The sequence below is a fragment of the Fundulus heteroclitus genome, chromosome 16 (assembly GCF_011125445.2).
Source record: "Fundulus heteroclitus isolate FHET01 chromosome 16, MU-UCD_Fhet_4.1, whole genome shotgun sequence".
In the NCBI taxonomy this organism is placed as follows: Eukaryota; Metazoa; Chordata; class Actinopteri; order Cyprinodontiformes; family Fundulidae; genus Fundulus; species Fundulus heteroclitus.
In genome coordinates, this window is record NC_046376.1 from 18471718 (window position 1) to 18485552 (window position 13835).

Below are 13835 nucleotides of genomic sequence, written 5' to 3' on the forward strand. Positions count from 1 at the left end.
CCTTGGTATGTATGACAGAGAAAAACGCGATATAATGCCTAAATGTGATTTGCAACATAACTTAATGCAGCTCAGTGAGTTAATCAAAGACCAAACGGCGAGACATTGTGTCGACTCAGCTATTCGTATCGCAGGTTCTGGGTTAGTAATCACATATCAGATTGTAGTGAGAGGGGAAGGTGATAAAAGAAGGCATAGTGGCGTACTCTCACAGACCACCTTTATAAATTAGACCTGCTGAAATCCCATTAAACTTTTATGAAACATAGTAACTCAATCCGCTCGGCCATAAGTGGGCTGTGAACCATCACTCTCCAGTTTGTGCCCTTCACTTTGACGGAGTGCAATAAATTTGTCTCAGACAACCTCTAGCCTCGTTTTAAGAATTTATTTTGGTTCCTCGAAACCAATTTCCCTGATCAGAATCTCTTGTTTCCAGAGCTCAAATATAACGTCGAAAAGAGCTTTTATAAATCAGTCCCTTGTGGTGTTCTATGCCCTTCAGCTGTCTTTGTAATCAACAAAAGAAAGTGAAGTGATTGTTGTGCTCAGACCTCCAAAACTCCCTGGTTAATAGTCTGCACTTTTTTTAACAAGTAGGGGGGGGGGAGTTTATTACTTAATGTTGCATTCACTAAGAGATCTCATAAAGTTAATTAAACTCTTGGAGTCCATATTTCCAAAATCTTACAGTCTGGCAAGAAACTAGTATTTCAAACACTGGTATGAACCTCTGAATATGAATCAAATAGATGCGATAGATTTCTTGTACTCCACATAATGAATGTGCTGCACCTCGAGTCATACCCACCAGATGTTGCTTTTTCTCTGTTGTCCATCATCTAGTTGAACAAGGCACCATGGTGCTAGAAAGTGAATGCAGCACAGCCCTAAGGGACAACGATCTCCCCTTGCTTAATGTAAAACAGATTAACGCAACCCAGAGACAGATGTTGCAAGTGGAATGAGCGAACGCTCAGAGTAGGATAACATTCAGAAAGAACAATATAAAGGCAGCTCCTTTATATTGTTCTTTCTGAATGTTAACCTGCTCTGTATTCTGTGTGAACTGGGCAGAGCCGGATACAAATGATCATGCTTCCCTTATCAAGAGGTTAATCTATTTCAGGAATAATAATAATAATAATAATAATAATAATAATAATAATAATAATAATAATAATAATAATAATAATAATAATAATAATAATAATAATAATAATAGTAAATTATTATTATTATTAAGTGGTGCGGATGGTAGCACCATTGCCTTGCTGCCAGAAGGTCCTTGGTTTGAACCATGGGTTTGACCTGAATGGCGCTTGCATGTTCTCCTTGTGCATGTGTGGGTTCTCGCTTTCCTTTCAACAAGTCCAAAAAAAATTATTGTTTAACATATTAATAACAAATGGCAATAAATAAATTAAAATATACCACTTGGCACAAGAAGATCAGGACATGTAGCTTGAATGGGGAACAACAGGACGGCCCCAGCAGTGAACAGAAAGAAGTCAAGGGCTTAAATACTGAGGAAGAGGAGGAAGATGGCAAAGAAACCTGATGAGCTAATCAGAGGAAATGAGTTGCAGCTGAGGCAGAGAGAAAGGCAGGATGCAATTAGGCAACATATAACCACTAATAATTAACTCTGGATACTGGCACGAATGAAATGACATAAATGAACAAGGACATCGTGAGAACACAAACACAAATGAAAAGAATAACCTCACACCTTAAGATCATAACGGGGTCAGGTAAGTCTTTTATGATAATGTTTCTGGTTTAGGAGTGCCCTAACACAAGTGCCCGTATTCAAAAAGATTCCCAGAGTCCTCTAACAGAGCTCCTATCTTAGTCTAAACATTCCTATCTACAGCATCAAGATGTTTGAACGCACCTCATTGATATCCTCGTCATTATTTTTGATTTGCTTACTGTTACGTTTACTTGCCAGTCATTTTATCACTTCATCTATTTGATACTAATGCACACTCACCCGTCAGCAATTTACTGAGATCGCCTACTTGTATACGACAAAACAACTGACATTAAATTGAGAAAAAAAAAAGGTAGAAAAAAAACAAACAAACATCAAGGCATCTGTCCGCACAGCTCTGGGAGGAGAATAGAGGAGTGTTGAAAGGTAAATTGGTCCTTGCACCATGGTGCAAATGCACCGACTTTGAATCAATGCATTTGTTTCTCTGCGCGTCTTGGTGCTTTTACACATCAGCCTGGTGAGAATTGCTCTGGGCAGCAATGAAAAGCGAGGATGGCATCACACAAGCAAACTTCTAGATGACCATTTACGCTACTGACATCATCATGTGATACAGAAAATACTTTCTTATCTCTTTTATGTACATTCTTTGTAAATTTCTCGACTTTTTATTGATGATTATACAACATTTTTCCTATTGTCATGGTTTTGGGCTGTGTTTCTTTTTGGACCATTCTGCACTGTCTATTGTTTTACTCTTCTCAGCCACCAGTCACCATCCAATCAGTTTGGTTCTCTTACCGGCCAGCACTCTGCATTTGATAAGCTCTACCTGCGGTAACTTATCAGAGCCAACGCTGATCACCTGAGTCTCTCACTGCCTCACTCACCCACTTGCTGCCAGAAAGTCTCGTCTTGACTCGTGTGCACTGCCGCCTTGTCGGTCCAAGTTTCTGTGTGCTCACCCTGTTGGACTCTGAATCTCTGCTCGTGTTCAGTCCTCGCTGATGTAATTTTCCAGTGTCTGCGTGATGCTCAGTACTGACCTGTTTTCTTTGTGGTCCACGTGCTTGCTATGCCCGATCTGTTGGGTCGTCGGCCTGTACCTTCTGTTCTGGTTCCTCCTGTCCTGGTCCTGCTCTCAACCCTACCGGCATTTTCTGGTCCCCTGCTCATCCCAGCCTGACTGCCTCATCTGCCATTATTCACATTCCGCAATAAACTTTTTAAAAATCCGGCTGAATATTGGGTTCGCCAGCAGTATTCATTACAGTTATTTGTTTATCCTCAATAAAATTACATTACTAGAGCTGCGCCTTTAACCCGTCGGGCTGCTGAAACTAATTAATCTCCCTCTATGGGGATGATAACGTTTATCATATACACATAATTGTGTCTATCTGACTGCCTGCCTGTTTTTTCTGACCTGGTTGTGCCCTAGGACTATCTGAGCTTGCCTGATCCCTGTCTCTCTATTTAGCCTGCCTGTTACCGACCTTAGATCTGTTCTGACTTTTTGGATTCTGCCCTGGACATTCTCGCTTCTTTTAATCATACCTCCTGCTTGTCTGGCTGAATACTAATTTCATCTGTCCCCGTTCATGACCAATTGTATGATTGTTAAAGAAGTTTATGTGCTCATTTTCTCCACTGTTTAGGTTGTCGATCACCCAAACAGCTCTCTCTGGTTCCACCATCTTCACAGTTTAAGACACTTCTAAAAGACCTCCTCACTACTCCTAACATTTTGTCAATTTAGGAGCTCTCTTGGCTTAAAATACTTTGTGAATAACTTCTAAGACAAATCTTAGAATGAAAGAAATTCTAAGATTTGTCCTAAAATGATGTCACTAAGAGCTACTCTTGGTTTTAGGATTCTTTGTGAATGCGGGCAGAGAAATGGAGCAGTTGTGACGCATGTTCTCGATACATCTGAGTGTGGTGGTCCTTCTAAGTCCACACCTTGTGAACCATCCCCAAATTCAGAAATTAGCTTTGCTTTATAATAATCTAAAGGCCATGGTCATCCCAGCTGCCTGTATACCTTTTTCAACTACACATTTTCCTTCCACTAAATTTTCCAGATTAAATGTTTGTATATCAAATTCGGAAGAAAAAACAATTTCTTTAGCAATAACATCATACACAGCCTACTCTTCTGATAGAGTGTGTCAAAGTTATCTGCTGGGTACCTGTGAAACAGTTTTCCCCATGATTGTGTCTGTTGGCTATAATATGTATTTATTTTTTCCATAGCAAATGTATTTTCAATACATGTTTTTGTATTACAAATCATGCTTTCTTAATAGGTGTAATTTACTATGAAACAGAATTTTAGTGTTTTATAAGCCGTAAGCCATAATCTTTAAGACAAAAGTAGCAAAACCCTTAAACTGTATTTCTCTCTGTGTAATAAGTCCAGTGTATAGAATAGAGTTTCACGTTATGAATTTATTTATTGAAAAAAATTAACTTTTCAATAATATTTTAATTTAGGATGCACCTGTCAATTGATATACAGGGGTCACCAACATAGTGCCCGCAGGCATCAGGTAGCCCTCGAGGACCATATGTGGTGCCCTCAAGGCTGTTAAAAAAATAGCACAACCCTCCAGCCGCATCTAAAAAGGTTATTTTATCCAGTTGCTCTTCCTTTTTCATAATACTTGTACTTACATAGATTTAAAATGAATTAAAAACATGTTACATAACGTTAAAGTGAGCTCTGACTCTTCTAGCTCAAAGGTCAGTACAGGTAGCCCTTCGTATAACACAGTACCAATCAAGTAGGTCTCAACTTCTAAAAAGGTTGGTGACCCCTGATATGGAATTTGTAAAGCCTTTATAGTTCACCCCTCAAGCAAACTATTCCATTTAAATTGCATATATTTTATTGAAAAATAGGCTGCATATGTAAAAACTTTTACTGCCATTATTCTGCTCTTTTTAAATCATGTTTCCACACAATTTTGTCTCCCCGTGTTATCCCAGACGACATTTTCTCTGGTTTGTGTTAACTTGGACACCTGCTTCACATCACACAGCGCTTCGTTCCGCTGCTGCCACTAAGGAGCGTGCAGAGCTGGAAGAGCTCAGGATTGAGTGGTCTCATAAACCGAGGAGGGACTTGGTCCCTGGGGGAACGTGAATGAGTTGTGTTTCTCTTTCCCAGGAACCACTTGAAAAGTTAATTAGACTTGTGCCTCGTTCCTTTAACACTAATGGTAATTGCATCACTCTGGAAACTAAGATGCCCTGAATCTCATTTTCATTATTTCCCTTCATGACAAATGAACTTTGTTTAGATAAATTATGAAGCAGGAGGGAAATTAACCATAATATACCACTGGACCTGAATGAGAGACATTAAAAAAAATAGATTTATTTTTTTTTCATTTTAAAATCTGAAGTAGCAAAAATTACACAACTCTACATCAATATAATTTTTCCAAATAGATTTGTTTGCTTTTATTCATACATTTTACCAAATACTCAGAGGACTAAATTAACACATACTTTGTATTTTCCTTACTACAATGAACTAGTTGTCTGTAATCATGTCTGTTTGCCATAGTATGTTTCCCCAATGTGTGCATTAACAATTACATTGCCGAACTTCTCTTGTGTTGAATTTGTAATCTCTGCAGGATGTACACATTTTTGCTCAGTACTTTAGGGCATTGCAAAAGTATTCTTAACCCTTGAAGTGTTTATATTTTTGTCACCTGACAACCCCAAACTGAAATGTATTTTGTTATTTACACCAAAAATTTGCAAAGGTGGCACATAACTTTGAAGTAAAATGAAAACAATCCTATGAAAAATGTTTACAGATATTATAATGAAGCATTTTGATTCAGTCATCTTTAATCTGATCACTTTAGAAGTGAAATAAATGGTAAATAGGCGATGTTTGATTTCTTCAAAGTAGGGATACAGCACTTCTGTGAAAGCCTTAGGGGTTTTCAAAGAACACTAGTCTATAAACAGCATTATGGTGACCAAGGAAGACAGAAGAAAAGCTGTCGAGACATTTAAAGCATGTTAAGTTGCAAATTATTATCACAAGCATAGAACATATCACTTTGAAGTGTTCAGTCTATCATCTGAAAAGTGAAAAGGTCTCGACTGCAAAACAAGGCATGGCCATCGATGTAAACTGACAGGCTGGGTAAGAAGAGCATTAACCCAAAAAGCAGAATAGAGGCCTCCTGGTCACTCAGGAGGGGTCGCAGAGATCCACAGCTCAGGCGGAAGTTTGTAAACAGGAAAATTAAAAATCAACCACAATTCTGTCTTTTATAAAAGATTACCAAAAAAGAAAGCAATTGTTGTGGGAAAGGAAAGATAGGAGACTTATTTGTATGTACATATTGAAAAAGAGGGGGGGAAAAAAATCATTCACAATATTATAGGTTCACAATATTGTATGTACAGATTGAAAAAGGTGCTCTGGTCGGATGAGACTAAAACAGAACATACTGACCCACATGCAAAACCCTATCAGTGGATATAAAGTAACACTCCACATCACCCAGAACCCCATCCATACCCTGAAACATGGTGGTGGCAGGATTATAGTCTATCATGTTCACGGATACCACTCAGAGTTAAAGACAAGATGGAGTAAGCTGCATACGGTTCAATTCTGGAGGTAAACCATTTGAAGAGAGCATTATAAATTACACTGAGATAACGATTCACCTTCTAGAAGCACAACCACAATGAAGATGCAGCCAGAGCTACAAGGGTTTAGATTTGAGGTGTCTAACTGCAATCTTCATAACCCAAACAATTATTTTGCAAGGTCTGGTTCTTTGGATGGGGTCCCAGCACCCTCAGTGTCTTTTATATACGTGACGTAGATTTGAAGTGAATGTATGAAGACAGTTTGGGTTCTATACAAGGACTCTCATCAAACTAAAAGAAAACAAAATCAATGTTAGTTTTCTACAAAAAATACTTTACATTACAGGGTCAGATTTCAACACTACACAAATTGATTCTTCTGTTCCCTTATACCTTCAGAATAAAGCATTTTTTCTTCCTTTTTACTTACTGTTTTTTTTTTTTGGTGTTTTCATTTCGTTTTTCTTTAGAGTAATTGGGCTGCAGAGTTAAAGGATGGTAATTGAACATTGACGTCATCGCACACAGCAGCCAGAATGGAGATGCTTGTTGGGAGATAAGCAGTTTCTACAATGTATAAGATTTGAGTCTTTACTGTGAATGTTTTGTGTTGTAGATCAATGCAGCGATTTCTCATTGTCTGGGGACAGAAATAGTTCAATTGTTCAAATGTTTTGTAGTTCTTTGTTTCACTGTTAATGAACCTATAATATTGTGAATGATTTTTTTCCCCCCGTCTCTTACTGTGTGTTCTCCTGTCACTCATCTAGGCTCTACAGTCCTCAAGTTATTCAGCAGCTACTCATTTATACACGTGCTGTTGTTTTTTTTTGTACTACCAGAAATAATCTTTTATCTGATATTTTTGTAAAGAAGGAGCGATAATATGCTGATTATCTTAAGGTCTAGGATGAAAACGGTCAGGCTGCATCTTCTATTGTGTGACATCTAAATAATTTTCTCTGCTCAAATCGCATTGTGTAACTGAGTGATGCGAGTGATTTGGAATGGCTGCTTGGATTAAAGCGCCATGCCAAGCAAGACAGTTATCCACTCCTCTTGCATGGTGGGTAACTGGTGAGGTAATTTAATTATATACTACTTTTGAGTAGTCTTTCACAAATCCATGGTAGTAGTTTGTGAAGAATAGAAAAGATTTCAATTCATCAAGGATGTGGGGTCGAGACCAGCACGAAGGGAACTGAACATCTCTGGGTCGGTTTTGATGGAGACAATTTCTATTCATTGTCTCTCGGCTGTTCAAGGATATGTAAAAGCCTAGTTTCATGTGCTATAGAACACAGTTATTGCAGTTCTGATGTCACAGACAGGCTTTATAAAACAATGCGCAGATTCGGCTTCTCTAGCTGCGGCCAATGGAGTATCTCAAGACGGGCAGAGTTTCCAACTTGCTCATGAGTTTTCTTCACTCTCCCTTCTTTTCAACCTTCAAAGAAGAAGCGTAAGGAAAGCTTTCAGATTTTGCTGTCTGTGTATCTGGCAGATCTCACTGTTACTAGCTGGAAAATCATGGATTAGCAACCTGCAATCCAAAGATATTGAATCTGAACATTGAGTCTCCAAAGAGACAATATATCCTCCTTTTTATAGTTGACTAAATAGCATTTACCTTTTGCTGCTGTTGTTGTTTTGACCGCAGCTCTGGGGTCCGTTCTTCGTACGTTGCTTAAAACATCCGAGATCAAATGAGACATCCAAGATGATTTCATCTGGCTAATCATGATCCGGCTAATTGGGTTCTTCGAACACACCTGTTGTTTATGATTAGTATGGCTGGATTGAGTTATCTGAGATAACTGCGCGTTCATGCGTTTATTTAAAAGGGGAAATGTATCGATAGTAGAAAAAATGATCAGCAGCGCTGCTATTGGCTGTTCAGCATGGCCAAAGAACGCCCACAGTTTTTCTCCCAAGCAGAACACGAGCTTTTAAAAGAAGGTTATGCCGAATTTCAGTCATTAATTAAAACGACAGGTAACACCTCAAAGTCTGCTAAAGCCAGGAGAGATGGCTGGCAAAAAGTAACAGACAAATTAAATGCGTAAATATTGTCCATGTTAGATGTTTCTATCACTTAGTATGTATTTTTGCATTTTAATATATATATTTTTTTGTTCTTTTATGTCAGAGCCTCTACGGGACCCACTAGAACATGGGGAAAAAGTGAAGTACAAGAATATTCTACAAAATGGTTGCCTTTAAGAATTATACTGTATTTTAAAAAGCAACTTCTTCCTCTTTTTTAAAAGCCACTGTTGAATGATGTGTTTGTCTGTTTATAACAGCCACCAATAAGAAGGCTGGGGAAAAAAACAGGTTATTTTTACTTTTGTTGCATGAGGCATGTTTCACCCTTTTCTTTTTTTTTTAACAAAATGACACAGGGTGCCATCCGTTCCCTATATAAACAGCTTCTTCAACAAAAAAAAAAAAATAGTATTTTGTGTAATGTTCTGAGGAAAAGGACCCAGAATTCAGCCAGACCAGCAGAGGTTTCTTAAAAAAAGCTCTTTAATCAACAACTCAAAAATCAGGGGAAAAAATCCAAACAGACTGTTGAACAAAAAGGTGACACAAAAAATAAACAAACGAGCAGGGCAGACAAGGCAGGAACAGACCGGACAGACTGGCTCAGGTTTCTGGAGGAAAAGGGGTCAAAAAATCCAAAAAGCAAACCTAACACACAGAATTTGCAGGAGACTCACCCATACTCAACAGGACAACCTGGCACTGATGTCTGGTCTCAGCAGTTTATATGGAGGTGGAATCAGGTGAAACCGGTGAGAAGTGATTGCAGTAGGGGTGGAGTTAGGCAGGTGTGCAGAGTAAGTAATTAGACCAGACATCAGTGCTGAGGCTCAAAACAAGAACAAATAAAAAAAACCAAACCAAAACTAAGAAACTTCTGAAAACATAACAGAATAAACTACAACAGTAAACACTAATCTAAACAAGAAACCAGACTAGACAGAACTCAAAACAGCCAGATAACAAAAGACAGGAAAGAGAAGGAAAACTAACACTAACAAACCATAACAGAACTCAGAATATTACAATTTTGACCTGAAAAAAACACAAATTAAGTAGATAAATTGAACTCTGCAACCTGAAAAAGAGAAAAATTGCACTAGAGATTGAGTTGCTTCAAAAGGATGTTCAGAGTAAGTTCTAATACACCATTTGACAGTAGTAATGCTGACTTTACATAACAATCTCTTATTGCAGACAAAAGATGACTTGCTGGCTTTTCTTTATAAATAATTGTTTAAATAAAATGACAGAAACTAAGCATTATTTGTTTTGTCTTTTATTAAAGATTAAAAAATGGTGTTCCACAATTCTGTTCCATCCTCTGCCACTAGGTAGTCCAAGTGCACTGGCTGGACAGACTTCCCTATGTCCTCCGCTTATAAAGCTGCAATCTAATCCTGTTTACATGAAATAAGCCTGCTCGCGAGCAGGTTTAAGCTTGCGCACATGTTGCTATGACAACAAGTGCAGGATGTCTTTCGAAGAACCAAACGATCCAAGATCATGCCAAATCGTTAACAATCAAATCCAGCTAACTGAGTTAGCGACGTACGAAGAACGGACTCCAGGACATATCCCACAGACGTGTAAGATAAACATCCAAGGATCCAGGGGGAACGAGGGCTAAAGCCACACCCAGGAGGCGATTCCCTTTTACAGGCATTTCTAGGCCGCTCGAAACACAAACCACCCAAGTTAAACCGAGTAAGGAGGAGCCGAGTTACGCAGGCCAAACCAAGAAGGGCCATTGGAACTGAGGCTAAACTGTGTTTTAAGCCTAAATCAGTTCATATTGATCAGTCTTGAAAGAGGCTGTGTCTGGAACAGCAGCTGTAAAAACCGGCCAAAGCATCTTCACAGAGCGCGGGAATTAGGCTTCTCTCTGAATGGGGTTGAAAAGGCTAAAATTGTGAACAACCCCTTACATTTTTATTTCTTCTTCTATTGATTAAAACTCCCCTCAATGAACACAGGCTAAGCAATGAGTTGCTCTTAGGTCGTCAGAGTCGTCCTCATGTTTTTTTTGTTGTTGTTGTGCTCAGAACATCATAACCTCAAAGCTGAGTGCTCCCAGCACCTCTCAGCTTTACAAATGTTCACATAAGCATGTAATTTATGCGAGAAGCAGACAGCATGAATCTGTCGGGCTGGTGAGATCAATCCAACTTTCAGAGTTGGAGAGCCGGGAGGCAGTTCTCACTGTGTTCAGGTGTTGTGCCAAAGTTATCCCCGTACAGTATTTGGACCCCGAGTGTCTGGGGCGCAGGAGGAACTAAGGCAGTTGACTGCGCTGCAATCAATGCGCACTGCCATGTAAATTCGTCTAACTAACAAAGCACGGTTTTGGGGGCGGTGTTGTGTCTCACCTTAGGCACATTGTGGGGTGGGGTGGGGGACGGATTTGGACACGTCCATTCAGTTTGTTTGCTTTTTTTCTGGTGATGTGCATGCGCAGATCAAAGGGAGCTAGTATATGAAAAATTTACAGCAAGGGTGTCAAACTCATTTCTATATTGGGCCACTTTTGCATCATAAAGTCATTAAAAGGGTCAGTTGCACTTGTACAGATGATACTTTAGATTTCATAATTTCATTCCAGTTCACATAAAAAGTTAAATGTTTTCACAGTAACATAAAACAAGCACCCTTAGGCCCAATTCAAACAGTTTATCTTCAACATAAAGTTGATATTGTGGTGAGTTACACTTTAAACTCCCATCATTCTGCTTCCCTTTTATATTTTTGGACATTTATGGGTTGTTTTAAATGTATTGTGAGAAAACTGACATCTAGTGGCAGGGTGCTGTTACTACACAGTTTTAAAAAAATCAACATTTGCTACAGGAGGCACAGTTTTAGCCACTTTTATACAATTTAAAAGAATACATGCCTCTACTTTATGACATGATATGCCTTTTTTAACTTTTGAGGGCCAGATAAATTGGCCTTGAGTTTGACACGTGATTTACAAGGTCTCAGACCAACCAAATTTTTTCCGAGACCCAACAGTACGAGGGCGAGCCCAAGACCAAGACAGTGACAAAACGTGCATTCAAATTTGTGATGAGTTAGGGAATAAAATATAGTACTATTGTGTTTGGTTGGAGTAACTCTTTAATTAAATGTATTACTATTATTATTATTATTATTATTATTATTATTATTATTATTATTATTATTATTATTATTATTATTATTATTATTATTATTATTATTGATGAAATATATTAAAATGATCAAATAAATTTTATTTGAATGCGACTCTCTGAGCAAGGCCACTGTAGAAATCCAACAATAGATAATGAAAACACACATTAAACAGTTTCAATGAACAGGCAATTACAGTGAGTAGTGAGTGTTGAAAAAAAATTGTTTATGAGTTTAGCCTTGAAATGAGAAAAAGTGTCAGTATTGCGGATGTCTGTTGGGAGAGAGTTCCAGAATTTGGGAGTAGAGCGGGAGAAAGCTTCCCCGATGGGAGGAGGGAAGGAGGAACAGTGAGCTGAATGGAAGAGGATGAACTAAGGATGCAGGAGAGAGTAGTAATGTAAAGGAAATCAGAGTTAGAGGGGAGAAAGGTTGTGGATGGCCTTGAATCTGTAAAGAAGGTTTCTGAATCTATTCTGAATCTAACCAGTAGCTAGTGGAGCTGTGTTAAGACTGGGGTAATGTAGTAAAATAAGGGTTTTTTGGAAATAATGCGAGCAGCTGAACAACTTGAAGCTTATGGAGAGATTTTTGAGAGAGACCAAAGAAAAGAGAGTTACAGCAGTCAATGTGGGAGGTGACAAGGCAATGAATTAGAACTGATGAAGACTGCGGGGAAGGGGGTGGTGGGAGGGGGGCGGACGAAGACGATTAATATTTCATTAATGAAAATATGCAGTCTGGGTGATGTTATGGATATGAGAGGTAAAGGAGAGAGCTACACCCAGACTCTTGACCTGAGGTGAAGGGAATTCCGTGGAGCCGTCCACTGAGTAAGAGAAACTTTGGATAATAATGATTTGGTTCCTACAAGGAAGATCTCATGTTTTTTCACTGTTTAGTTTTAAGAAATTAGTGCTGAACCAAAATCTTATTTTGGATTTAGGCAGGATGTTAGGGAGGAGGGTGGGAGGGTGTAAATAGCATGTTTGATCTTTCAAGAAGGATATGACATCTTTCTGGACTTAAAGCACCAGTGTGAAAGATGTTCACACTAAATGAATTACAGACGACCTCGCCTTTAAACGTGAAATAATTACTACAGAAGCCACGGAATATCATAAATGTGACAATGTAAGCATGTCCACAATGTATTTAGTACCAAGCTACTGCTAATAGCTACGGTTATCTTGTCAAATGGTTTTTGGGACTGTTGCCATGTCCGCTTGTTTTTTTTCTTAAGTCCCTTGTAAATTGTGGGAGTCGTTTTTTGGCCTCATTTCTGAACCTGCAGTTGCTTATTTTGGCTCTAAAATAAGCATCTGTATAAACATGAGTAAAAGACCCACTTCTGCTGTTGCACTACAGACAGAGAAAGGAGAGGGAGAAAGTGACGAACAAACGAGCCATCTCTGCCGGGAGGACAGACCAGCTGCTGCTCAACATGGCCCTGTTTCTAACATAAAGCCAAAATTAACTTTACTCTTATATTGAATTAACTTACCTGTCCAGCCGAAAGCCTGCAACCTCCACATAAATCCCCGCTCCCTCATGAATTATCTCCACCTGGTAATAATAGCCGGTATAGACTCTTGTTTTCTCCTGCGTCCTCCATTTCAACAGAAAATGGCAAGTAGAATGATCTACGGTCGTCTTTGCTTGTTTATACTCCTCCTCCACCAACAGGACATCTTTATATAGGAGATAGATAGAGAAAACGTGTATGGCTGACAGTTCGTCCCCTTTGGGCTAGAAATAGCAACACAACAACGCGCCTCTCAGTGGGTGCACGGACACCTATGTTTTTATAAACTACTATTTCTTATTATGAGAATGCTTTCATTTTTGATGTGAGGTTATTAGACTTTGTCAGAATATGTATTTATTAAAGCAATACTTAAATTTTTGCTATTTAAAACCCAAATTAGTTACACACTGTGCCTTTAAGGTTTCTCCAGCTGTGAAAAACACCCTCTCAGATGTGGTGGAGGATGCTTGAACACAGGGATACTTCTGCAATATGTCCTTCTTCATCCCCCACCATTGTGTGAATTTGTCCTGAGTTGAAATGTGAGGAAGACTTCTATACAGTTGCACTTATTTATCCACTCTGTGCTATGGAGACAAGGGGCTGCTATTGCTGCTGCTGTTGCACAGAAAAAAAGCTCACTCATATCTTTCATCATAAAGTTCTTCAGGGACTGTCTTTTTTTTTTTGCTGCTTAATGTGTGGCATCTAAAATTATACACATAACTACAACTTGTGACCCACAAGGTTAAATCTGAA